Raw genomic sequence first — 14770 nt, forward strand, 5'->3', positions numbered from 1 at the left:
CAAATACAGGATGAGTGATAGTGCAGCCCTCCAACTTGCATTATTGATACTTCCAAAGTGTCCAGTTCAAATGAGGGCAGAATGTTAACAGAACTGAGAGTATCGGTCTAGTGGCTGAAGGACAAAAATAATCTGCCTTTTTGATCTTTGCTGGTCAACAAAAGCATGCTTTGCTTGCTCCAGAAGTCTTTCATGTGAGAGAAAATGGACAGAGATGAAAACCCACGTCTGATCTGATGCTTTTGCAAGCTGTATTTTCTTACACCCACAGTAGATGAAGATTTCTGGCCTTTCAGAATAATGGACAAAGGTAAAAGGGAAGTCCCTTTCTACCATATAGAAAGTCACTGATAAAGTTTATGTTGTGTATAAAGCATGCTATGTATGCAGAGTTATCATCCTTAAATGCCTGGCCTTGGTTGAAATGAGATTGGTCAGAAAACCGGAGGCTCTGGGCATAAGCCAGACCCTCAGTTCTCTAAATGGATCACAGTGTGAGCTTTAGAAAAAATATTTACTACACATGTCATCGCTTTTCTGGCAGATTTTGTTTGGAGAAGCTGGATCAGACAGAGCTGGAAGCCTGATAGATTGCTCTAACCACTGACTCAGAGTACATATAGCTGAAACTGAGCAAGTAATTCAAAATGATTTCTTAGATAAATTTAGTTTCTTTCTTCCTATATATAAAATACCTGTGAGCAAATCATTACTTCCATTAATTCACTAATTGTTCTAATTTACTCCACATATGATTAATGATTTTTTTATTACCTTAGAAGGGAATGATCAGAAATTATTTGCTCAAGTATTTGGATTCAATTTCAAATAATATCAGGCTAGATTGATTGGATGTTTGTCCCCATTTGGACAAGCATTGCTGTCATAGTGAAGATAAGAAGACGGGGAAATCTATGGGGCTTTGATATTTTCAGGGAATGGGAACAGTGCAGAGACAAGGAACAGAGAACGAAGATTAGGCAATTTTAGAAAAATAATCCTGTGAACTGCTCCTGTTTTTCCTGGCAGAGAAAGAAGGAGTATTTTGTTTGTAGTATGCTTATTTCTCTCATGTTTAGAGCCAATACTGATGGTTAGTCTCCACGGGTCACTCTGATAAGCAGCAAAGCCAAACCCTGCGATCCCCAGGCTGGGCTGCAGTGCTGGGGAAAAGTGAAGAGCCAGTGAGAGAGAATTTCATGGGAGAGGCTATGGCCAACTGAAGTTTCTCTTCTGTAAGTTTTACCTTTTTCATCCTGCTTGACATTTCTGAGACTGAGCTGTATTACAGATTAGTAGCCCATGGCAGTAGGCTGGAGAGATGAGATTTTAGTGCGATATGGTACACAGGCACAGGGGGGGGAAAAAGCAAAGAAAATGTGTGAAAAATTGAAATGACAAGGTCACGTTGATAGCTTGGTTGTAGGAGCTGCTGAGGTAGTTTGTTGCATTATGATTAGAGATGGGCCAACTAGCATGAATGAAATGAGAGCCGGATTGAACCTTCATCCATTCCTCTAACCACACTGAAGATGAGCCTGAGGTAAGGTTAACACAAATCTAGCCACTGATGGTTTCATTTTCTGAGCTTTAATGTAACGAGTTTGAGCACCTGATAATTAAGCTCAGAACAGAAAGCAAGAATCTAGAAAAATCTTCAGGATTATATCCAGTCTAAAGGCATTCAATCTGGAAAACTTGTGAGAAATACATTTTTATACCATTCCTAGCCTTCCATCCATAACAAAGAGGTTCGTATACACTTAAATAACCATCCTGTTAGCAAAATGAAAGCAAGACTGCAAAGCTTTTGAATTTCAGCCCCCTTTTTTTTTTTTTTAATTATGAAGCCTTCAGTCAAAATAGCAAGCTTCTGTCAAAGGGTGTATGTAAGAGAGGAGTCTGCATAAGAGGACTTGCAGCGGGAACTGTACTGAGGAAAGTGTACAATCCCCCGTCAGGGGATGGCACACAGCACTGCTGTTTCTCTTCTCTTTGGCTTTATCCTGTGGGAAGTAGCTTTACATTCAGCTTCTGACTACAAGGGATTCTGCGAAAGCTGAATTTCTGTGCTGGCCATGCTCATTCTGCCATGTGTCACACTCCCTGCAGTGAGGGCCACGTTTTCCCTATTTTGTGCTGCTTCTGCCTAATGCAGACAAAATTCCTTCTGCTCACAAGGATTCCCGGAGAAAGCAAAAGCAGAGAGCAAGGGCGAGTGGAGACAAGTGATGTAGTTTACCTTGGACTCCCTGTTTGGAAACGCTTACCAAGCTCACTGAGGTAAAAGTTGCGATTTGGTAGTATAAAAAAATCCATATCTAGCTTGCTTCTGAAAAGTACGTTCAGCAGTGCAGGATTCCTTGCTTCCGTTGTTTTAATAAAGTGACTGCTTCGTTCTTAGTGACTCCTATTGATGATGACATAGTGGATGGAAACATACTGGAGTCCGGTGTGTTTTGAAATCGCAGCTCTAGGAGTCGCTAAAATAATGACCTTATATCCGAATAGGAAACTTTCTTCCTGACCACTTTCATTCTCAGGGCGCTTTATGGACCTGAAAGCTGTATCTCTTCCAACTGCAGCAATGCAGAGCAGAAAGCAGCTTCTCCAGCAGAGGCTGTAGGGGCAATCTGCTATGCAGGTATTGGAAGCGTGAGGAGGAGCACAGCTTCTCAGCCACAACTCTTTGGATCAAGGTAAACGTTAACTTATTCCCAGGTTCCTCTTTGGTTTTTTTTTTTTTTTTCCCTATAAAAGAGTATGGCAGTGGAATAAGGTGGTGAAAGTTCTGTCAGAGAATCCTTTTCTTCCCTCTATTTACTCGCAGGCAAATCAACCTGACCTACCATTTGATGAAAACTATGCACAGGATGTAGACAGCAGCTGGGATAAACAAAAAACAGGAAAGGAGGAGACTTTCACATGTAAGTTCTCTGTAATGAAGACAAAACTTGAGATTAACCTTGCCTATGATTTCAAAAAGTTTAATTTATTATTTATTCGCTATCATTTTTTAATGCTCTGGACTTCCAGAGTCCAGACCAAACTGTCCTCAGAATTAAAAACACACTTTAAGAAAGGGTTTTCTTGACAGATTCCTAGCTATTTCTGTACACTGCAGTTCTGAAAACCTGAAAAAAAAACCCAAAGCTTCCAAGCTCTGTCCATGTGAATTGATAGAACCAGATACTTGCAAACAGTGCTCAATGAACTCCTTACTTCATGTTTTTTCTGACTTTGTGGTTACCACAGTCTGATTTGTTATTGAAATGGACTTACTCTGCGTGGAAATATAACAGCCAGTGTGTGGCTACATATATAAGATGTATATACTGCTTTCTTCTTCACTGAGTTTAAAGAAGACACACGACTTTGATGTTACTGAAGCTTGTGTCATAATCATCAAATGGAACTGGTGCCAGATAAGACAGATGGAGGTTTCAATCAACAAACTGTATTTATTTTTGATATCTGTGACTTATTTGTCATCAATGCAACTTTTAATAGGACAAGGTAAGAAGAAAAGTCTGCTCCTAGAGAAGAAAGGGAGCCATTAGGAGCTTATGCCTTGTTATTTGACCTAACAGCACAAGTAGATGATGTGCAAATAGTAAAGTACAATACCCAACTCAAACTCTAAGGGATTTGCTTGATGCTTTCTCTTGCAACAGAAGAAGGCATGAAATGGTAGTTTATCCTCCAATATTATGAACATTTTCAAAGCATTTCTATATATCTGTGCACTTATTAATTATACTGTATTGCATTACAGACTTTACTGCTGTTATTCTTTCTCTCTTATTTTGCAGAAATATGTAGTGTAGCATTGCATGTCTCTATCTGAAATTCCTTGATATACATGTTTGTATGTACTGTCTAATATCCTGCCTGTATTGAGAAAGACAAAAAAGTAAGAGGGAGTTTGTTAAATAACCAATACGTGTCACTTTTTTGTACGAAGAATGAGTTATATAAAAGCCCGACAGCTATGACTTGCTTTGGCCTTCTAGAGAGATGGGGATGGAGAGAGAATATATATAAAGGAAAAATAAACTGTTATTTAAACTGTTATCTCTTATTTCTAAATTTCTCTCTCTCTCTCTCTCTCGATCTCTCTCTCTCTTTTTTTTTTTTTAAGTGGTAGTCTTCCATGAAAAAGGTGTTGTTTTTTTGAAAGCTGTTCAACCCAATGTTCAATTTCATCTTCCCTTTTCTTTATTCACAGGTATCCTCCTCAAGGAAGAAAAAAATCAGTTGGTGGCCTAGGATGTTTTTTTTGTTACTGAGACATATTAAAATCTATATTCCAAAGACTCTAACCTTTATAAAGAACAAGCAAAACTATACATTCCTTTTCTGCATTTATATAATTCCCTCTCTATTACGTTCCTGCAGTCCTCTAATGTTTTAATCTTTCTGTCACACTTGCATGAAACTACAGGCCTGGGTTGGAGCCTGCTTCCTTTGCCCTTAAGAAGTTAAGAAAAAGAAGCCAAGACTCTTCCACTTGATTTTTACTTTTATATTTTTATTTAATAATGATAGCTTTTGAACAAGATCTGAGTTTTGTCTTATAATATAATAATATTACTCATGATATTAATGGTAGCAATGTTACTCATGTAGTGAGTTGCATCAATTGTAAGGGAGGATTTTTTGTACTTAATGTCATAAATACATTTAATATGTCACCATAATTGATTCTATCTTTAATTTTGCAATAAAGCTTACTAACAGATGAAAGCCTGGGTTGAAGACTGCGATATGATAACCCTTCCATCTAGATTTCCAGTTCAGATTCTGCTTGAGAGAAAGCCAATGTCTGACAACTGGACGGTCACCTCTGTGAATTAATCTGGTGGGCTCAATCCGATTCTACTCACATCTCCAAAACTAGTACTACAGCCAGCAAGTCTCTACACAGAGTCTAAGAGTTAAGCAATCACAATGACTGAACCATCAACTTGACCTTTAAGATCCCTTTAGAAAAGGTTTGATCCACATTGATTTACTTTATCTCTCAGATGATCAGCTCTGTACTAAAACCCTGACTGACGAGAAGTCATTTTTTGATGCATTATGTTAGCAGTGTTCCACAGCCTAACATGAAAACAGCGGGTGAAAGTCACACCTCACTGAAGTCAATAGGAGGATTGCTTTCAGTGGAACTTGGACTTCACCCGGCCAATCCAGTCTGCAGTGTTTGGATCCTACCTATGTCCAAAGGTATGTGAATCCTTTCATGGTTCCTATTATATCGTTATTTAAAATGTACCTTGCGAGCTACTATGATGTCTTCATGACACTAATGTGCTTTTAAAAATAGTAGTTATTATTTAAAAATGTACAATGATGACATAAATTATTGACTGAGTTACTGCAAAATGCTGTGTTGCCTGACATGATAATTATATTGTTCTGTCACTCCATTGGTAATAAAATCCTTTACTTATTTGTAAGCTATTTTTTAATGAACACGAGGAATACAACATATCAGAAAAATCAGAGAGTAAAGACAACAGTAGGCACTTATGTTACAGGCATATGGGCAAGTAACATATGGGCATTTATATTATTCATCAAAGCTTATCTTGGGATTTTGTTAACTAATTTTGAGTACTAGCTTTAGTTTCCTCCTTCACAATTCCTTCATGTGCCATTTCTATAATAACACCAGCCATTTTCTGGGGGAGAAAAATCAGTGGCCTTTGCAACTGCTCTCTTTTTGTCTTTAGAGCTGTTTCTCTACCTATCTGTTGATCCAAATAAGCCTGATTCCCTCCTAGAAAAGTGGAGGAAATAGACTTTTCTGTCCTGTAGCAATGGAGGTGCAACACCGGTATGCAGCTGACTCAACATACATCTGCTATTTATAATCCTAGTGCTAGGCCAGCGCTACAACTGTTCCGATTTTGCTTATTCTGATGAGTTTCTTTTTCTGTCATACAAGAAATTGTATTTACATAGGAGACCACTTGAAATCAAATTTTAAATGCCTATACACACATACCCCAGAAGTTGAAGATTTAAAATTGGACAAGGCATAATACTAGAAGGTTTACAGAAAGAAATTCCTAAAATTCACAGACTAAGATCCAGCACAGTTAAAACTATAAAAGACAAGCTTCTGAGCACGCCCTTCCTGAAGCAGTATCATGTGCTACATGTGACCTTGCCATCAAGTTTTATACTGACATGATGCTTAAGTGGTCACGGTAAGAAAAGACAGAGAACGCTCTAGAATATTCTCAGGCACGATGCATTCTCCAAAACTGTTGCCTTTTTAGTGACATTCAAAACCACAAAGGCTTCTTCACGTACGAGTTGCTCTCACCTGGCAGAAACAGAAAATAATACAGTATGACTTCTGTGAGCTAGAAGAAAGAGCACAACTCAATATTTGAATGGTCAATTTGAAGTACTTCTGAAAAACTTCTCACAATCAGTCCAGGAAACAAAAACTTCAAATATTTTATAATGCATACATTTGCATAATGATTTTTAATTCATGTCTATTTTGCACCTTGTGATGCTTAAGTCTGGGACAAAGCATCTTTCTACTTCCCATGAGTACACCTCCCCAAAAGGGCCAGATCTGTCCTTAGTCATGGAGACAACAGCTGGTTATTCATCAGAAAAACGGGTTAATTTCTGTAGGTGAATTTCTGTAGAACTGGCCCCTTTGCCAGTTGCACTCTGCTCATTTACAAATTAACGTTAAGAGAAGGGCTGCAGTTGCATCTTTTCTCAATGCCTGTCTGCTGATGCTTTATCTCATGTAGTAGTGCTGCTATATGGAAATGTTGGCTCTTATTCTCCGGAGCATCAGGTCTATTATCATCCTGAGGCTTTCCTAGGAGTAGCTAGGAGGTGCAAACATCCTGAACATTCATGAAAAGGCACAAGACAGCAGTCCCTTGCCCTGTCAAGAAGTCAATAATGAATGATTCATTATATCTCCCAGCCAGGTTTTCTAGGATGTTATTGTATCTTGCAAGTGTAGTTAAGTTCTGCAGGCACCAGTTGGCCGCCAAAGACACTACTCTAATCAGAGGAGCAATGTGGTATGGAAACGCTTATTGATGCTTTGCCTTTTAAAAGGAAGCAGTTGAGAGCAAAGCATATTTTGAGGTCTAGTTGCCAAGATACTCAGTTAAACAGAATTTGAAGGAGTAGGAGGGGGTTGACTGGAAACTCCCAGTCATACTACGAATGCCAGCTATCTGTTGTCAGAGACCTGGTGACGTTGAACCAAACTGTGAAATATGTGTAATTCTTCTAACATTGCTGATGATGTAGCACCAGATTTTTTTTTTTGTGCATGTGATTGCTTTTGACCATGACAGCTTTTCATAAATCTGGTGTCATTATAGAACACATGACTTGTGTCACCACTGCTACAACAAGAGAAATCCATCACGGATCAAAGTGCCAGGAAAAGTCCTATTCACTATATAAGCCCCACTTAAGCTTTCCAAATACAGCTTGAGTGGAATTTAAGTGGGCCATAGGCCATGTTTTGCTCCTATACACAGGCATGAATTTTACACTGTGAAAACAAACTAAAATATAAAGCATTTTCTAATGTAATGCGGAGCTATCTGAAGTCACAAGGCCACCCAGAGCTGGATATCTTCACCAGTATTTTACCTTGAATAACATGTTATTTTTTTCTCAAATAAAAAGCAAAACAATAAAACAGTCCAATATTATTTTAATACTTTTAACATTGGACCTTCAACCTGCATACTATATTATATCTATCTGAATAGAGTTGCCTATGCTCTGCTCAGATCACAAGCAACTTGAGCAAGGATCATGCCTATCTCCACGTTTATACACTACCTATTGCTGCAAGCTACATAAAAACTTTCCTGCTGTGAGACTTACACTGTAGTCTCAAAAAAGCCCACATTTCTGTATTAATATATATTAGCAAATATCTATTATATAAACATATTTTTATATATGTAATATCTGTATATAAACTTTTGTTTGCAGCAAAGTAATTGTTTGCAGCAAAGTAGTTGTGCTTCTTCACCATAATGCTCCCTGCCTTAAGAAGCCTCTTCAGATAATATTCTAACATTCCTCTGTTTCCCACTATATTTAAATGTAATGTTAACTGCTGTTTGTAATGTGCATATTAGAATACATGAAAGTGTTGGATGCTTTAAAAATAATTATAGAGTGAAATAATATGAAGCCTGACTAATAATTAAAAGTCTAGAGAGATATTCATGTCACCCCATTCTTTGTGATGAGCAAAATTTGTTTTGTGATTGATTTCAGTACAGATTCCATCATCTGCCTTCTTTCCTGAACCTTAAAGGTATTTACTCAGCATTGCAGTCTCTCAGTTCCACTTTGTTTTAATGCAGTTACATAATAAACTATGGACCTCCAGAGATCAAAAATCCCCATTGAGCTGCTCTGAATTGGAAATGTGATCCTAAAGATTTTTTTTATTTCACTAATTTTTCCCTATTTTAATAAAACAATGGAAAATAAAATGCTTCCTTTATCAAGGCACGTGTATCTAATGTCATGTAATATTTCATTTGAAATTCTGTCATTTCATTCCCTCTGATTCTGTTAAAAATCACTACAGTGGAAGAAAGTCAAACTGGAGATTATATTATGCCGAGGCAAATGGTATTCACCTTTTATAGTCCCTATGTTTTATAATGAAGATACTTCATTGAAACAATGATGCATACTTCAACAGTTCCCTGGAGAGCAGTGAATCCTGTTTGGAGAGATTCATGAATATGTGCATTAGCACAATCCAACTGGAACTTGCCCTTAAAAACGAACCACAAGAGAAGCTGATCAGCTTCCGCTTATGTGTATAATCAGAAGGTTATCACATTATCTCTCCCTCCACAGGGAAAAGCGGATGCATATTCTTCTACCACTTTAAGATGAGAAATGCCAAAGGAAACAACAATTTCCCACTCCCTACACTTTCAGCAACATTTACTGAATGAGTCCAGAAAGACCTTTTAGAACAAGACAAGAAGAATATATGATGAGTTTCTTTAAACGAGGATTTATTTTGCATATGATTAGATGTAGTGTAAACCTTTTTAAAAAAAGTTACATCTGCATTAATTTAGTCAAGGCCATCAATAAACCTGAAGTGAGTTCAAAGACTGCTATAGATGGCAGAGAGATGAGACAAACATTTCACAGAGTCAAGGCTTGCAAAGATATACATGAAGCTCTGTGTCCTGAAGATGAATGAGGAACACTTGGCAGTTCTTGAAGCAGTAGTTTATTTAAAGTACAAAGAATTCAGTGAAAAATACTTCTGGCCAGCAGTTGGTGCCCGGCTTTCAAGAAAAATGGCAGACCACCACTAAGCTAGTGACAATGATAAAGAATAGCCACATAGATTTGCAGATTTATCTTTAGGTTTGCAGCAACCTCAGCTCTATGAAAAAGAGTACAGCTATGAGACTCCTTAGAATCTTTGAAAACAAACTAAGAAGGACCTTATGCCTTATGATGGCACATATTATTAAGTGGACATCACATGTACTGGACAGTAACAATAAGCAGTATCTCCTAAAATGAGCAATCCTTTGATCTGAGCTAGAAAAGATTAAATGGCGCAACAAAATGGGAAACAAAAAGTTAAATTATCTATCAGTTTCTGGATAAAATGTGCCACTGCCTTATTACCACCTCTTCTGTACCTCCTGAGTCTGCAACACCTGGACCCACATATTGTTGGTAGCTAATGGTGTTAAATACAAAGAGGAGTTTTGCTTTAAAAGATGCCTTCAATTTTATTATGGCAAGGAAAAATCCTGATGCTACTGACTGGCATGTTTAATTTAAGCTGTCAAACAGTCATTACTAAGACATCTGTGAAAATGAATTTGGAGAAAATCTTACAAGATGTAGCTTCCTATCACCAAAATCCAGTAAGGTTGTGACTTTCTAATTTTTATTTTTTCCAGTATGTATCAGGAGTCCAACCTTGTTCCTCAAAGCCCAACGATCCTGCATACAAAAGCTTTCTGGAGTCTACATTCTTTGTGCAATAGAAGCAGAAATCACTGCATCTCTACGTACCAGTTTTTTCATTTTAAGGGGAGAGGCATTATGCCTTCTAAATAAGATATATAGAGGAGGCATAATTATACCCTCTAAAGAGGATATAATCTCATAATTGTGTAGTAGAGTTATCCTCAGATTGCACCACAGCTTGTGCTTGTATGCCTGATAGATTAACACTGGGCTCAGCTTCTAGTCTGAGGGTATTATCTTTCCTTAAAAGCTGGTTGAATGTTGTTGAATGTGTGTGTGTATGCGTATGTGTTTTTGTGTGTGCATAAAGTGCCCTATTTACCATTGCAGAACTGCCTGTCTGGTTAGTTTTTATACACGTATACACACACACACAGAAACCTACCACTTGAAACACTCAACTGTATCCTTTTTCCACAGCTAATAATGGCTCTTCACTTTACAAAAGAAAAATACTTTTTTTTCTAACGTAGGGGTGGGGAGAAAGGCTAGCAGGTTTATTTTGCTTAACTTGCTGTGGTGTGTCACATCCAGCTAGAACACTGCAGCTATTACCATATGTCATCAAATAACCAGCATAAGCAGATGTGCTGTTCCTCAACAGTGACCCCACGCACAACTTTAAAGAGCAGGAGCAGGGTGATACCTATTCCTAGCCCCACATGTGCATATACATGCCTTTGCACAGTGCAAAAAAAAGTGTTTAAAGGGAAAAAAATATTTCAGCATACTGAATAATTCATTGCTCCTACCAGAGTTTTGGCTGGGTGCAGCATTGCACAAAAATATTTGCATGTGAAATGGCAAAACCCAGAGAATTCTGATGTTTCTCTGAGTGCAGTAAGGATACAACATGAAAATTTTACATATATATATAGTTATATGCTTTCGTCCCTGCTGTTTGCTGAGTTTTTGAACTTGTGCAAGAAAGCAGTTTCACCAGTGCAACGGTGATCTGTTTGGTGAAGACAAAGCTTGTGCATCACAGCAGGGGGACCCGGGGGGTGGGCAAGGTCAAAGGGTAAATTCCAATTGCTGAGACATGTTTTTATGAGTTGAATCTTAACCATGTGATAAGCAGCATTCAGACTCTGAGCATGAGGAGGATGAATAAGCATCTGGGGGAACCTTTGCTAACCACTTTACCGATTTGATAGTTGGTTAAAGAAAGTCTCTTCCTTTCCAGTGGTTGTTTTCTGTTGTTATTCTAGTTTTCAAATGGGAAGCTCTTTGATAATTAACATGTTCATTATCTTGGAAAATGCAGAGGAAAACAAGCACTTGGGGGTTTTTTTGGATTAATAATAGGGTCACAGTGTATTTGATTTGGAAAGATGTACAGAAGCAGAAAGGGAGAAGAAAGCTGCTGCTGCTGCTGCTGCTGCTGCTGCTGCTGCTGCTACGTTTTTAGTAGAAACAGTATGGTAGAAGGAAGGGGCATCTGTTACATGCAATACAAGAGCACTGTAGGAAGAAACTGCAAACACAGCATGTAAACAGGTAACAGCGGCAGCTTCTGCAACAACAGATAAAGTAGACTTCCCCACCACCTCTTACCCCTTTCACCAAAACTGAACAGGGAGCAACCAAGACTTTGGTCTTCTTGACAGATCCTTCTCCTGCTGGTAATTCACTATTTCCTTCATCTTTCTCCTATTAGTCTGTTTTCTTGACAGCTACAACAGTAGGAGAGTGCAAATCCTGCGTTCAGGTAAACGATATTGCTAATATCAGCTTGCAGACTGGGTATGTTAAAGGTTAGCTGTGACGTGGCTGAACTGATGGAGATCTGTTTACCACTGTCTCTGCAGAAGTCTTACGGGTACTTCAGCAGAGGATGAGCACAATAGGATTTCAGGGGATAGAGACACTGTCACTGCTGAAACTTGCTAAAGATGTCTCATTAGAACAATTTCAGAAGCTGAGTGAAAAGGGTCAGCTGATGGTTTTATGTCTGGCCTTGCTAAGTTCTCTGCTGGTGTAAATGTTTCATGTAAATCAGTGCATCCATACCAGTTTATTTTTTCAAAAATATTAATCTGTTGATTTTGTACAAGTGGTAGAAGTGCTACAAGTAATACTGCAAATTAGGCCAAACAAAAATAATGAGCCACTTAAATGTTGTGTTACTATATATGAAAGAAGGTTTAGAAAAAAGGTCCTTTCCTTGCCCTGTTCTTAAAGCTCTGTGAACACTGGCAGGAATTTAATATAACCAGAACCCACCCACAATGTTCGACTCCTGTGTTTTGACAGACAATTTACCAGTTCTTCGGTTGCTCCAAATAAGCAGAGTTTCATTTCAGTCACTGGAGCTACATCAGTTTATTCTACTTATGGAGCTGATCCAACACCTTCAAATAGCTACAGGAAGAGAAGATTTCTGCCTAGTTAGTCCTCTTTCACTGCGCCGGCTCTCAATGTTTTCTCACATTTAGCAAATTATTGTTGCAACTACTAGGTTCAATAAATGACAGAAAATGTTCCATGCAAGCCTGACCCTGAAATAAGTAACCTCATACGGGCAATGCCACTTTTAAGGAAATGCATATGAGGTTAAGCTTGTAGGATTACCAGTGTAGTTTGTACAGGTGTGAAGTACCGTCCACTCCACAGTAAAATTTATCAATGGGAATAACTGACATGCATCATCCGACTGCGAGCAGAACGATAAGGCTCCTGTTTGGATGTTGACAACATCCCCACATCCCCTGAAGTCCCAAATCTTTCCAGGCACCTCAGGGGAGACAGGCATGCTTTGCCTCCTGCAGAATCAGTCCTCCTGTGAATCCTCATAAAAGTGTCATATTTGTCCTAGAGGAATCAAAATGTAGTAGTGGGGACATTTTTGTGCTCCTTTGGTTTTCATTGCAGTATCTTTATTCTGTACTACTTGTATAATTGAGTTTCCCTATTTTGGACTGGGTTCCCTTGACCTCAGAATAACCTAAAACATTATTAAAATTATTTCCACTATTTTCTAAGGAAAAGTGATTTCCTTTCCTCCTAGTGTCAGCATAATAACGAAATATTGTTGCTTTGCTGATAGCACACTGCACAAAAAACATAAACCTAAATAGACTATTTGTAATACTAAAATCTTACTCAACAGAAAGCAAAATTAACTTTCTAACTTTTTAAAGCAGAGGTATTAACTAATCCACAAAAGGAAATATTGTTAAAAATCTCCTTATTTTAAACTAGAGAACATTTGACAGCACTGAGGCTTCCATACAGCCAAACAAAAGCTTTCTGAGGGAAGTTTCAGAAGGAATTGCTTTATGTTTTGTCCATATTCTAACTGCCCTCTACTGCCAAAAGGGCTGTACTACGTGGAAAGCGAACTCGTCTGCAGACAGCAAGGAGAAACCCACCCAGGAATCAAGAGAAAGGCTGAATATGATACTTCCTGCTACTGCTTTTCAGGCTCCGTGTAGTTGGGCTTGAAAGCTACCCTCAACAGGGCTTTTTTTGTTAAGAAGAAGAAAAGTAAACCCAGTTGGTGAACAGAGGTACACGATCATTTATTACTGCTGGTATGTGGGTTTTCTTCCTTCGGCTTGCTCTCCTCCGTTGGTTTCCCTACCTATCTGCGATGTCTATTTTTGTATTTGAGAGACACATTTCTGCAGACCAGCTGCGATCCTGCCTAACGTGTCGGCAAGTTTTACACTTGCGCAGGAGTCTGAAACCCCATCAGGTAGGAGAAAGACAGGAGCTGGCCCTGCCTGGGGAGCTGACAGGGTGCAATCGCTGCAAAGACGGGGAGAGGCGAGCGGTGCTACGCGCACTCGTACTGCAGAGTAAACGCCTTCTGGGGCCCGGGAAGGTTTCCGAGTCCGAATTTGCTCCCGTGGGAGGGAGGGCGCACTCCTCCCTCTGCGTTAGCGAGCGGCTCGCGGCACGGCGCCGCGCAGCGCACAGGCTCAGAGCAGCCTGTGCCGACGAGGCGCTGTGCACTCTTTTTATGCCTTTCGCTCTGCGTTTCTCAGCAAGGCAGTTTTCATTTTTAACGAGCTCGTATTGTTCTACGAAGACCAAAAGTGACTTAGTAGTTCCTGGCGGTTTACTTTCCTTACCAAGCGGTCTGATTAACAAAACTGAGCTCCGCAGTGTGCGAGTTCCCAGGTTTGAGTATGCCAAATGCTGAAACCAGTGAAGGAGAGCTCATCTGCCAAACAGTTGTGGCGATGAAGTACAAGGCTCAAAAGATGCATTATTACATGCATTTAACACATGCATCACACTATTTGTGTGGTACATATTGCATGGAAACTTTATGTATGCACACATATTAGTGCATACATATATATATATACGTGTGCATTTATTGTGTGTCTGGGACAGTGGATATTACTGCCAGTCTAGCCAAGCTGTGAACAAACACAAGCCATAAAATAGGAAATTCCTAGTCGGCTCAGCCCTTCGCCTTCCCAGGCGTGGGGCGGCACAGGGGCGCTCTGCGAGGCGCTTCCCGCTGCTTCCCGGCCGCGTTTGCGCGTTCGCCGTGCCCAAAGGAAGCAGGAGCAGCAGCGAGGCGGGAATCGCCGCCCCGTCCCCGCGGTGCTGCCGCGCGCGCGGTCCCTGCGGCTCCGCGGTGCACCTGGGTGCCACTGCCGCAGGGACTGCCCTCGGCGCCAGGAGTTTCCCGCGCTGGGTATTTGCATGTGACGGCCAACTCCTGTTTATCAAGAAGTCTATGACAAATTGCATTTTTGTCACTGGGGTG

The 14770-nt window shown here is 39.6% G+C and overlaps 2 long non-coding RNA genes across 4 annotated transcripts in view; both read left to right on the top strand.

Annotated features, from left to right (window-relative positions):
- Positions 1-1023: 1023 nt before the first annotated feature.
- LOC104144928 (uncharacterized) lies at positions 1024-8529 on the top strand. Of its 2 annotated transcripts, XR_694210.2 has the most exons (6): positions 1024-1235; positions 2544-2699; positions 2831-2927; positions 4730-4994; positions 5090-5229; positions 8296-8529. It is a non-coding gene; the product is annotated as an uncharacterized lncRNA (long non-coding RNA). The 2 variants fall into 2 exon arrangements; XR_011141935.1 differs by lacking the exons at positions 1024-1235; positions 2544-2699; positions 2831-2927 and adding an exon at positions 3075-3516 and having other exon boundaries at positions 4229-5229; positions 8296-8507.
- Positions 8530-11180: 2651 nt separating this feature from the next.
- LOC138067652 (uncharacterized) overlaps positions 11181-14770 on the top strand; it is a 41387-nt gene continuing 37797 nt past the window's right edge. Inside the window, exon 1 of one of the 2 annotated variants that reach the window (XR_011141933.1) lies at positions 11181-11666. This is a non-coding gene — a long non-coding RNA (uncharacterized lncRNA). Of the gene's footprint in view, positions 11667-13413; positions 13554-14770 lie in introns of those variants that run through there. The other variant, XR_011141934.1, reaches the window with a different exon arrangement.

The sequence above is a fragment of the Struthio camelus genome, chromosome 6 (genome assembly GCF_040807025.1).
Source record: "Struthio camelus isolate bStrCam1 chromosome 6, bStrCam1.hap1, whole genome shotgun sequence".
Taxonomy (NCBI): domain Eukaryota; kingdom Metazoa; phylum Chordata; class Aves; order Struthioniformes; family Struthionidae; genus Struthio; species Struthio camelus.